Here is an 8,928-nt window from a genome sequence, read left to right as displayed (position 1 = left end):
AACCTCTTGACCAAAAAATGTTACAATGACGGAAGGCCCCGCATGAATCACCTATGGATTTATGGTAGCGCTTCCGTGTTCTTATGTTTGAAGCTTCGAAAAGAAAGATGAAATTTCCTTATCTTTGGGATAGATTCGAATACTGTCTTAACAAATCAGTCCATCCCAAGAAGAAGCTTGAGCCCAAGCCTCGCTTAACAGACTTCAGTGATGGAATTATGCAATCACAGATGAACACGGTCACTGTCACAAGTGACTCTCTGTCGTCCCCTCAACAAATGATGCAGGAGCATGAGGCTTGAATACAAAAGGCTTCGAATTTTATTCCAAAAATACAAAAAAAGTTTACAAGCAAAGGAGTGGGATCCTTTATTTGTCACTTTACAAAGCTTTCTAGATAAGATTTGAGCTAGAATTCAGGGATTTGAACTATTTTTTAATTAACTCAAGTATCTAGACTTAGTTGAGATTCTCAAGGAGAATGTCATGCAGATTAGGTATTATCTAGTATTAGGCAGATTTGATCCATTGATTGAGGATCTGATTTTTGTATGTAATGGTATTTATGTAAGTTTTGAAGGAGTGTAATGGGATTTTTGGCTGGATTGGGTTGGATTTGGCTGAGGAGGATTTGATTGTAAAAAATTGGAAATTCTTTGTGTCTCTATGTATTCAATGCATGAATGGTCAATCCTAGAGGTTTGAAATTCCTTCAAAATATTGTTGAATGTTGTTGATTTCCAGTTTGGCCCTTTAAAACTAGATTTGATATAATTTTCTGTTATCGCGTTTAAATCTTCATTTACTGTGGATTGAGTTAATTGGGATGTATTTCTAACCCATGGAGTAGATTTAGCAATATGCTGAATACAGCTTAGAAATGGTTTAAAATTGGCGGAAGCACTAAAACCTTGGCGGAATGAAGAAAACCTGAAAAAACTCTTGAGAACCCCCGAAGAAGATCTGAGTCGTCTGATCGATAGGCAACAGATCCAACGGTGATCGCATGCTAATAAGCGCAGAGGTTAATTCTAAAAACGGACGCGATCATTTATAAAACTGAGTTAATAGCTCAGTTGATTGTGACCATCCACTTGAAAAGCTCAGATCGGACAGTAATCGCATCGAAAAGTGCACGAATTTTAGCCCAAATTTCAGACGTGATATGTTATGAATTCGGGTTTAATCCTTTGGGTTCTGGATCAATTGTAGCCATTCATTAAGAAGGGACGAGATCTAACGGATATCGCTCTGGGATATGCACGTGGGTTAATATAGACTTCGGACCCGAGAAGGCTATAAACGGTGGTTTTATTTATTTTTGGTTCCATGGGAAAAGTGAATATTTGGCATATTTCGGGTAATTTTAACAGTTCTGTTGTTTTAGAAGATAATCTAAAATTAGAGTTTGATGACTGATAATCTAAAGGAAACCCGAGAAGAAGTCCCACCTGAACTTGAGGAGATCGTTTCTAGTTTTGAGCGATTATCCTTAGCATCTGCAACTAGCCCACCATTAGTGGTATCAGAGCAGCTTATTAACACTGATCAGGATCTCAAGGATCAGAGAAAGAAGTCCAACATGGCTTTCAGACTTGGAGTAAGAAGTGGTCAAAGAAGAGGAAGACCAATTTCAAAATCTGAAGTGTTGGAAGCTATGAAACAAATGCAAGCTAGATTGGAAGCAATGGAAATGGGAAATCAAGGAGATGCAGATGCTGGAGATGTCAATGAGCCTCAAATTAAATTTTCAGAAGAAGAGGAACCTGTAGAAATTACTCCTGAAATGAGATTCTTTAAATCGGTGTTAGGATCCACATCTAAACCTAGACTTGAGGGTTCAATTTATGCAGAAGGTTTAAACCCCGAGGAGTTAATAGACTGGATTAATAGCATGGATAAATTATTTGATTATGAAGAAATGGAAGAAGGAAAGAGAGTGAAATTTGTTGTCAAAAAATTGAAAGGACATGCAGTACTTTGGTGGGATGTAGTGCAAGCAGAAAGAAAAAGACTTGGTAAGCAGCCAATTAGAAATTGGAACATGATGGTGGAAAAGTTGAGAGATAAGTTTTTTCCAAGTGATTATCAACAGAAATTATTTAGACAGATGCAGAATCTTAGACAAAGGTCTTTGACAATGAAAGAATACAAAGAGGAATTTTACAAAGTAAGCATAAGAGCTGGACAAATTCAAGATACAGATGAGAAGGTTGCAAGATATATAAATAGTCTCATAATGGAGATTCAAGATGAGATAAGTTTGTTGTCTACTAAAACAGTAGAAGAGGCTTATCAGATGGTATTGAAGGCTGGAGAAAAACTCATAAGGAAGCAATCTGCCAGAAGTAGAGGTACTTTACGAGGAAGGGAAAGTCAAGGTGGTAGAGGAAGATCTACAACACCTAGAGATGGACCTAGCAGAAGCTTTAGTCAACATACACCCACAGAAGGTGATACAAGTGGCAGAAGGAGTTTTTTCAGAGGAAGAGGAGGCAGAGGCAGAGGAATAGAAATCATATGTTATAGATGTAATAAGCTGGGACACAGAGCCTATGAGTGCCTAGAGAACATAGGAACAGATCATAGAAATGTAATTGTTGCTAATACTAAAAAGGAAGCAACAAAGTTTTGTTAAAGCCAACAAAGGAAGTTGTTGAACCAGCACAAAGAAAGACTTTGTTTAGGACTGTGTGCAAGGTTCAAGGAAAATGTTGTCAGATAATAATTTATAGTGGCAATATTGATAATTTGGTCTCTATAGAAGTGGTGGAAAAGTTGAAATTAAAGACAAAGAAACATCCAACACCTTATAAGGTGTCATGGCTTCAAAAAGGACATCAGTTGTTAGTAAATGGACAGTGTGAAGTAGAGTTGCAGTTGAGTAGATACAAAAACAAAATTTTGTGTGATGTGATGCCTATGGATGTGGGTCACATATTGCTGGGAAGACCTTCGCAGTATGAAAGAGGAGTTATGCATGATGGGAAAAAGAACACATATAAATTTGGTAAAGATGGTGTTAATCATACATTGCTACCTATGGAAGATGAGGATGCATCAAGAAAATTTGATCCACAGATCTTATTGCTGAGTGAAAAAAAATACTTGCAACAGATTGAAGAGGATGAGGTAAATTTGCATTGATTTGCAAACCCAAGGTAATAATGACTTCCACTAAGATTTCTTATTTTCCAATTGAAATTCAAGAGATGCTAGAGAATTATTGTGATATCATTGTAGATGATTTTCCTAATCAGTTACCACCCATTAAAAAAATCATTCATCATATAGATTTGATTCCAGGGGAAAATCTACCAAATAAAGCAGCTTACAGGATGACTCACATAGAAAATGAAGAAATCAGAAAATAGGTGTAGGAATAGTACGATAAAGGACTGGTTAGAGAGAGTTTGAGTCCTTGTGTAGTGCCAACAGTGTCGAGTCCAAAGAAATATGGATGTTGGAGAATGTGCATTGATTCAAGAGCAATCAACAAAATAAAAATCAAGTACAGATTTCCTTTACCTAGAATTGAAGATTTGATGGATTGTTTAAGTGGAGCAAGATATTTTACAAAGCTGGATTTAAAAAGTGGTTATCACCAAATAAGGATTATAGAAGGTGATGAATCGAACATTGCTTTTAAAACAAATGAAAGACTGTATGAATGGATGGTAATGCCTTTTGGGTTATCAAAATCTTCTAGTACATTTATGAGGCTTATGAATGAAGTGTTGAAAGAATTTATTGGTAAATTTGTAATAGTGTATTGGGATGATATATTAGTTCATGACAGATCTAAAGAGGAACATATGAGACATCTGAGTTATGTCTTACAAAAGCTACAACAAGAACAGTTGCTACTAAATCTAAAGAAATGTTCATTCATGAAGGAAGAGTTGGTATATTTGGGCTTTGTTGTTTCTGCTGATGGATTAAAGATGGATCCAGAGAAGATAAAGGCAATCATGGAGTGGCCTTCACCAAAATGTTTTTTTGAGGTAAGAAGTTTTCATGGTCTTGCTAGTTTTATTAGAAAATTCATAAGGAATTTTAGTAAGATTAATGCTTCTATTATTGACACTATAAAGAAAGATAAATAATCATTTAAGTGGACTGCTGCAGTAGAGAACAACTTCCAATTGTTGAAAAGAAAAATCACTGAGAAACCTATTTTATCTTTGAGGTTTCTGCGAGCTTCATGATTGTGTAGATTATCTTCCGAATACATCACATTAGGTTTCTTGTTGGTTCGAAACGTTGATCAACAAGAAACCTAATGCGATGTATCCAAAAGATAATCTACACAAACCTATTTTAATTTTGCTTGATTTCAATAAACCTTTTCAATTGAAATGTGATGCTAGTGGAGAAGCTATTGGCGGTGTTTTAAGTCAGGAGGACTTACCTACGGCTTATTTTAGTGAAAAACTGAATGATTCAAAGAAGAAATATGCTTCTTATGATAAGGAATTTTATGCAGTTGTACAGTCATTGAAGAAGTGGAGACATTACATGATGTCTAAGGAGTTTATACTATATTCAAACAACCATGCATTGCAGTACATTATGCAACAGCCAAAACTTAGTCAGAAACATGCAAAATGGGTAGAATATCTTCAAAGTTTTTTGTATTGAAGCATATAAATGGCCAATCAAACAATGTAGCAAATGCCTTAAGTAGAAAAAGTATCTTAGTTCAGGAAAGTCAAATTCAAGTGTTGGGTTTTGATTTTCTTAAAGAATTGTATGAGAAAGATTTATATTTTAAAGAGACATTTGAAGCTTGTAAAAATCCTGTTTTGTTAGACAGAAGTAAGTGGCTAGATTTTTTCTTTCAAGAAGGATTGTTGTTTAAAAGAAATTAGTTGTGCATACCAAATTGTTCTATGAGAGAAAATTTAATCAAGGAGAAACATAGTGGTGGACTTGGAGGAAATTTTGGTGCAGATAAGACTTATGAGCAGGTGAGTCAGTTTTATTTCTGGCCAAAGATGAGATCTGAAGTGGGGAAGCATGTGAGAAATTGTAAAGTCTATCAGTATGCAAAGGGAAGGAGCCAAAACACAATTTTGTATGTTCCATTACCTATTCTAGATAGACCTTGGGATATGGTAAGTATGGATTTTGTTTTGGGTTTACGAAAAACTCAAAGAGAAAATGATTCAATTTATGTTGTGGTTGACAAATTTTCTAAAATGGCACATTTTATTCCATGTTATAAAACCAGTGATGCTACTCACATTGCTAATATGTTTCTTAAGGAGTTTGTAAGGTTGCATGGGTTACCTAAGAACATTGTTTCAGACAGAGATACTCGATTTGTTGGTCATTTCTGGAGAATCTTGTTGAAGAAACTTGGTACTAAACAGAGTTTCAGTTCAGCTTATCATCCTCAGACTGATGGACAAATTGAAGTTGTAAACAAAAGCTTGGGTAATCTTCTAAGAAGTCTTACAGGTGAACATCCAAGACAGTGGGATAAAATTTTGGCACATGCTAAATATGCTTATAATGATTCTCCTAACAGGAGTACAGAGCAGAGTCCATTCCATATAGTTTATGGAATGCACCCAAGAGGAGTGTCTAAATTAAGAGACTTGGGAAAAGCTGAAAAGAGAAGTGCTAAAGGATAAGATTTTGCTTCAGAGATTCAAGCAATACACGAACAGGTAAAACAACGGTTACACGATAGCAACATAAAGTACAAGAGAAGATCAGACTTGAAGAACAGAGAAGTTAATTTTGAGGTTGGAGATTAGGTTCTACACACCTGAGGAAGGAAGGATTTCCAAAAAGGGAGTATAACAAGTTATAATTTAAGAAAATTGGACCATGCAGAGCCTTGAGGAAATTTTCTGCAAATGCATATGAAATTGAATTACCTCGTGATATTGGAATATCTCCAATTTTCAATGTTGCTGATTTGTATAGGTATGAAAGTGGAAATGCAGAGGATACAACAGAAGACAAGGTAGAACAAGAGGTTGATTGGGTAAAATAATTACCTAGAGCAAAGGCATTGTAGCCAGAACAAATTTTGGATAAGATAGTGTTTAAAAGGACAAGGGGACAGGATTACTTTCAGTATTTGGTCAAATGGAAGGATCAACCAATTGTTGATGCTACCTGGATGACAGATGCCATGCTATAGAAGTTGGGCAGTTCTATAGAAGAGATCATGGACAGGAGCCCATGAAGAATTTTTTCCTCAAGAGTCTGATGTAGGAGCATTAGGCTTGAAGACAAAAGGCTTCGAAGTTTATTCCAAAAATACAAAAAAAAATTTATAAGCAAAGGAGTGGGATCCTTTAGTTGTCACTTTACAAATCTTTCTAGATAGGATTTGAGCTAGAATTCAAGGATTTGAACTATTTTGTAATTAATTCAAGTATTTATACTTAGTTGAGATTCTCGAGGAGAATATCATGCAGATTAGGTATTATCTAGTATTAGGCAGATTCGACCCATTGATTGAGGATCTGATTGTTGTATGTAATGGTATTTATGTAAGTTTTGAAGGAGTGTAATGGGATTTTTGGCTGGATTGGGTTGGATTTGGCTGAGGAGGATTTGATTGTAAAAAATTGGAAATTCTCTGTGTCTCTATGTATTCAGTGCATGAATGGTCAATCCAAGAGGTTCGAAATTCCTTCAAAATATTGTTGAATGTTGTTGATTTCCAGTTTGGCCCTTCAAAACTAATTTGATATAATTTTGTGTTATCACGTTTAAATCTTCATTCATTGTGTATTGAGTTAATTGGGATGTATTTCAAATCCACAGAGTAGATTTAGCGATATCCTGAATATAACTTAGAAACAATTTAAACTTGGTGGAAGCACTAAAACCTTGGCGGAACGAAGAAAACCCGACAAAACTCTTTAGAACCCCCAGAGAAGATCTGAGTCATCCGATCGACAAGCAATGGATCCAACGGTGATTGCGTGCTAATAGGCGCAGAGGTTAATTCTAAAAACAGATGCGATCATTTATAAAACTGAGTTAATAGCTCAGTTGATCATGACCATCCACTTGAAAAGCTTAGATTGGACAGTAATCGTGTCGAAAAGTGCACAGAGTTTAGTCCAAATTTTGGACGTGATATGTTATGAATTCGGGTTTAATCCTTTGAGTTTCGAATCAATCGTAGCCGTTCATTAAGAAGGGACGAAATCTGATGGATATTGCTCTGGGATATGCACGAGGGTTAATATAAATTTCGGACCCGAGAAGGCTATAAACAATGGTTTTATTTATTTTTGGTTCCATGGGAAAAGTGAATATTTGGCATATTTCAGGTAATTTTAACAGTTCTGCTGTTTTAGAAGAAAACCTAAAATTAGAGGTTGATGACTGATAATCTAAAGGAAACCTTAGAAGAAGTCCCGCCTGAACTTGAGGAGATCGTTTTTGGTTTTGAACGATTATCCTTAACACCTGCAACCAGCCCACCAGCAAACAACTCCACCACTACAAAGTGATGTGGGAGAATAGGCACACACGTTTGTTCAACTATCACATCCTCCCAACATCACTTCGCTTAATTTTTGCGCAGAGTTGGTTGTGAGTCCATTGAGTTGACACATGCATTTTGTACTTCAACCTCCGTCTTCATACTTGAATGATCCTCCGGATGATACTGCCTTGTGTTCTTCCATTCCAGACTCTACACTTGTTGTGAATGAGGATGAAGCCATCGACGGAGTTGGTGTTGCACAACCAACATGCTCTGTCATTCATGAAGAGTATGACTGGGAGATTGAGCATCAACACTTGGCGAAGGATGACTCCCTTCTCTTTGATCCCCCTCCATTCTTTCCTGACATCTTTGATGAACTTGCCATACATGTTTTCACATGTGTATCTCCATCTATGGATGCACCCATTGTTGATCATTCGCAGGACACACCGAATGTCAGTCCATCATCTGAAAACGGAGAGGATAAACTATTCATTGAAAATCCACTTGACTTTTCATCTGCCTTTTCCAGAAATACAAAGGGTGAATTTGTCCACTTCTCATCTACCCCTCTGTTTGATTCATCAGATCATAACCATGCTGATGAAATCATTGATTTTGTTGAGCTTGGCTATTGTGATATATTTACTCATGCATTCGATCACGTTGATGATTCTATATCAGTTGATTTTTCGAAGCCACTTGTTTATGATGATCTATCTTTCGACGAAGTCGAAATCCCCCTGACTGTCGAGGAACTTTAGCCTGAGTTAATGGTTATGTCAGGCTCTCGCTATCCTGAGGTTGGTTTCACTTCCAATCAGGCAATTGTTGAAACACGTAAGGCTCCTCATCACTCATCTATATGCATTGAAGATCAACCTCACACATAGATCACACTTCCTCCACTCGAACTACATGATCCTATCGCTCATGCATTGGAGGAATGTTACATAGCAAGCACATGCGCACGATGCAAGTTGTCTTTGTTTCTTTCATTTGCTTGCATGTCACAATCAAGAGTATGTGTATGCTTCATAGCTGCATGTAGTGTTGCACAGCACCACGATAATTCCACGGACTTCATGTCATGTACTTGCACTCACTTATATTCTATGTACACATTTAAGCTTGGAGTGTGTTTGTCTTCATTGTTATATCTTTCTTGTTTTCTGGTTTGCACAAACACGTTGTTCATGAACAACGCCTTCACTAACATGGGTCAACCAATGCACCAATGGATGCATTGGAAGTATCACTTCATGTGATCAGGCCCATGCACCGTTAGCTTAGGAGTAGGAGTAGTGTTTGCTCTTGGTTGTTTGCTCGCATGCATGTTTTCTTACTTACCTCGCATGTTTATTTGTCTGCTTGCTTGTTCGCTTTCCTCTTTTCTTTCAAATTTACTTCTGCTTTTTCTTTGTTGTGTTTGTTTTCTTGTTTTGCGCTCGTAGGTTAGTTTC

This window comes from Pinus tabuliformis, chromosome Q (assembly GCF_031772625.1).
Source record: "Pinus tabuliformis cultivar Carrire ecotype Pingquan chromosome Q, CPIR1, whole genome shotgun sequence".
NCBI classification, from domain to species: domain Eukaryota; kingdom Viridiplantae; phylum Streptophyta; class Pinopsida; order Pinales; family Pinaceae; genus Pinus; species Pinus tabuliformis.
The sequence above is the reverse complement of the archived record's forward strand: the minus strand, read 5'-3'. Positions refer to the sequence as shown.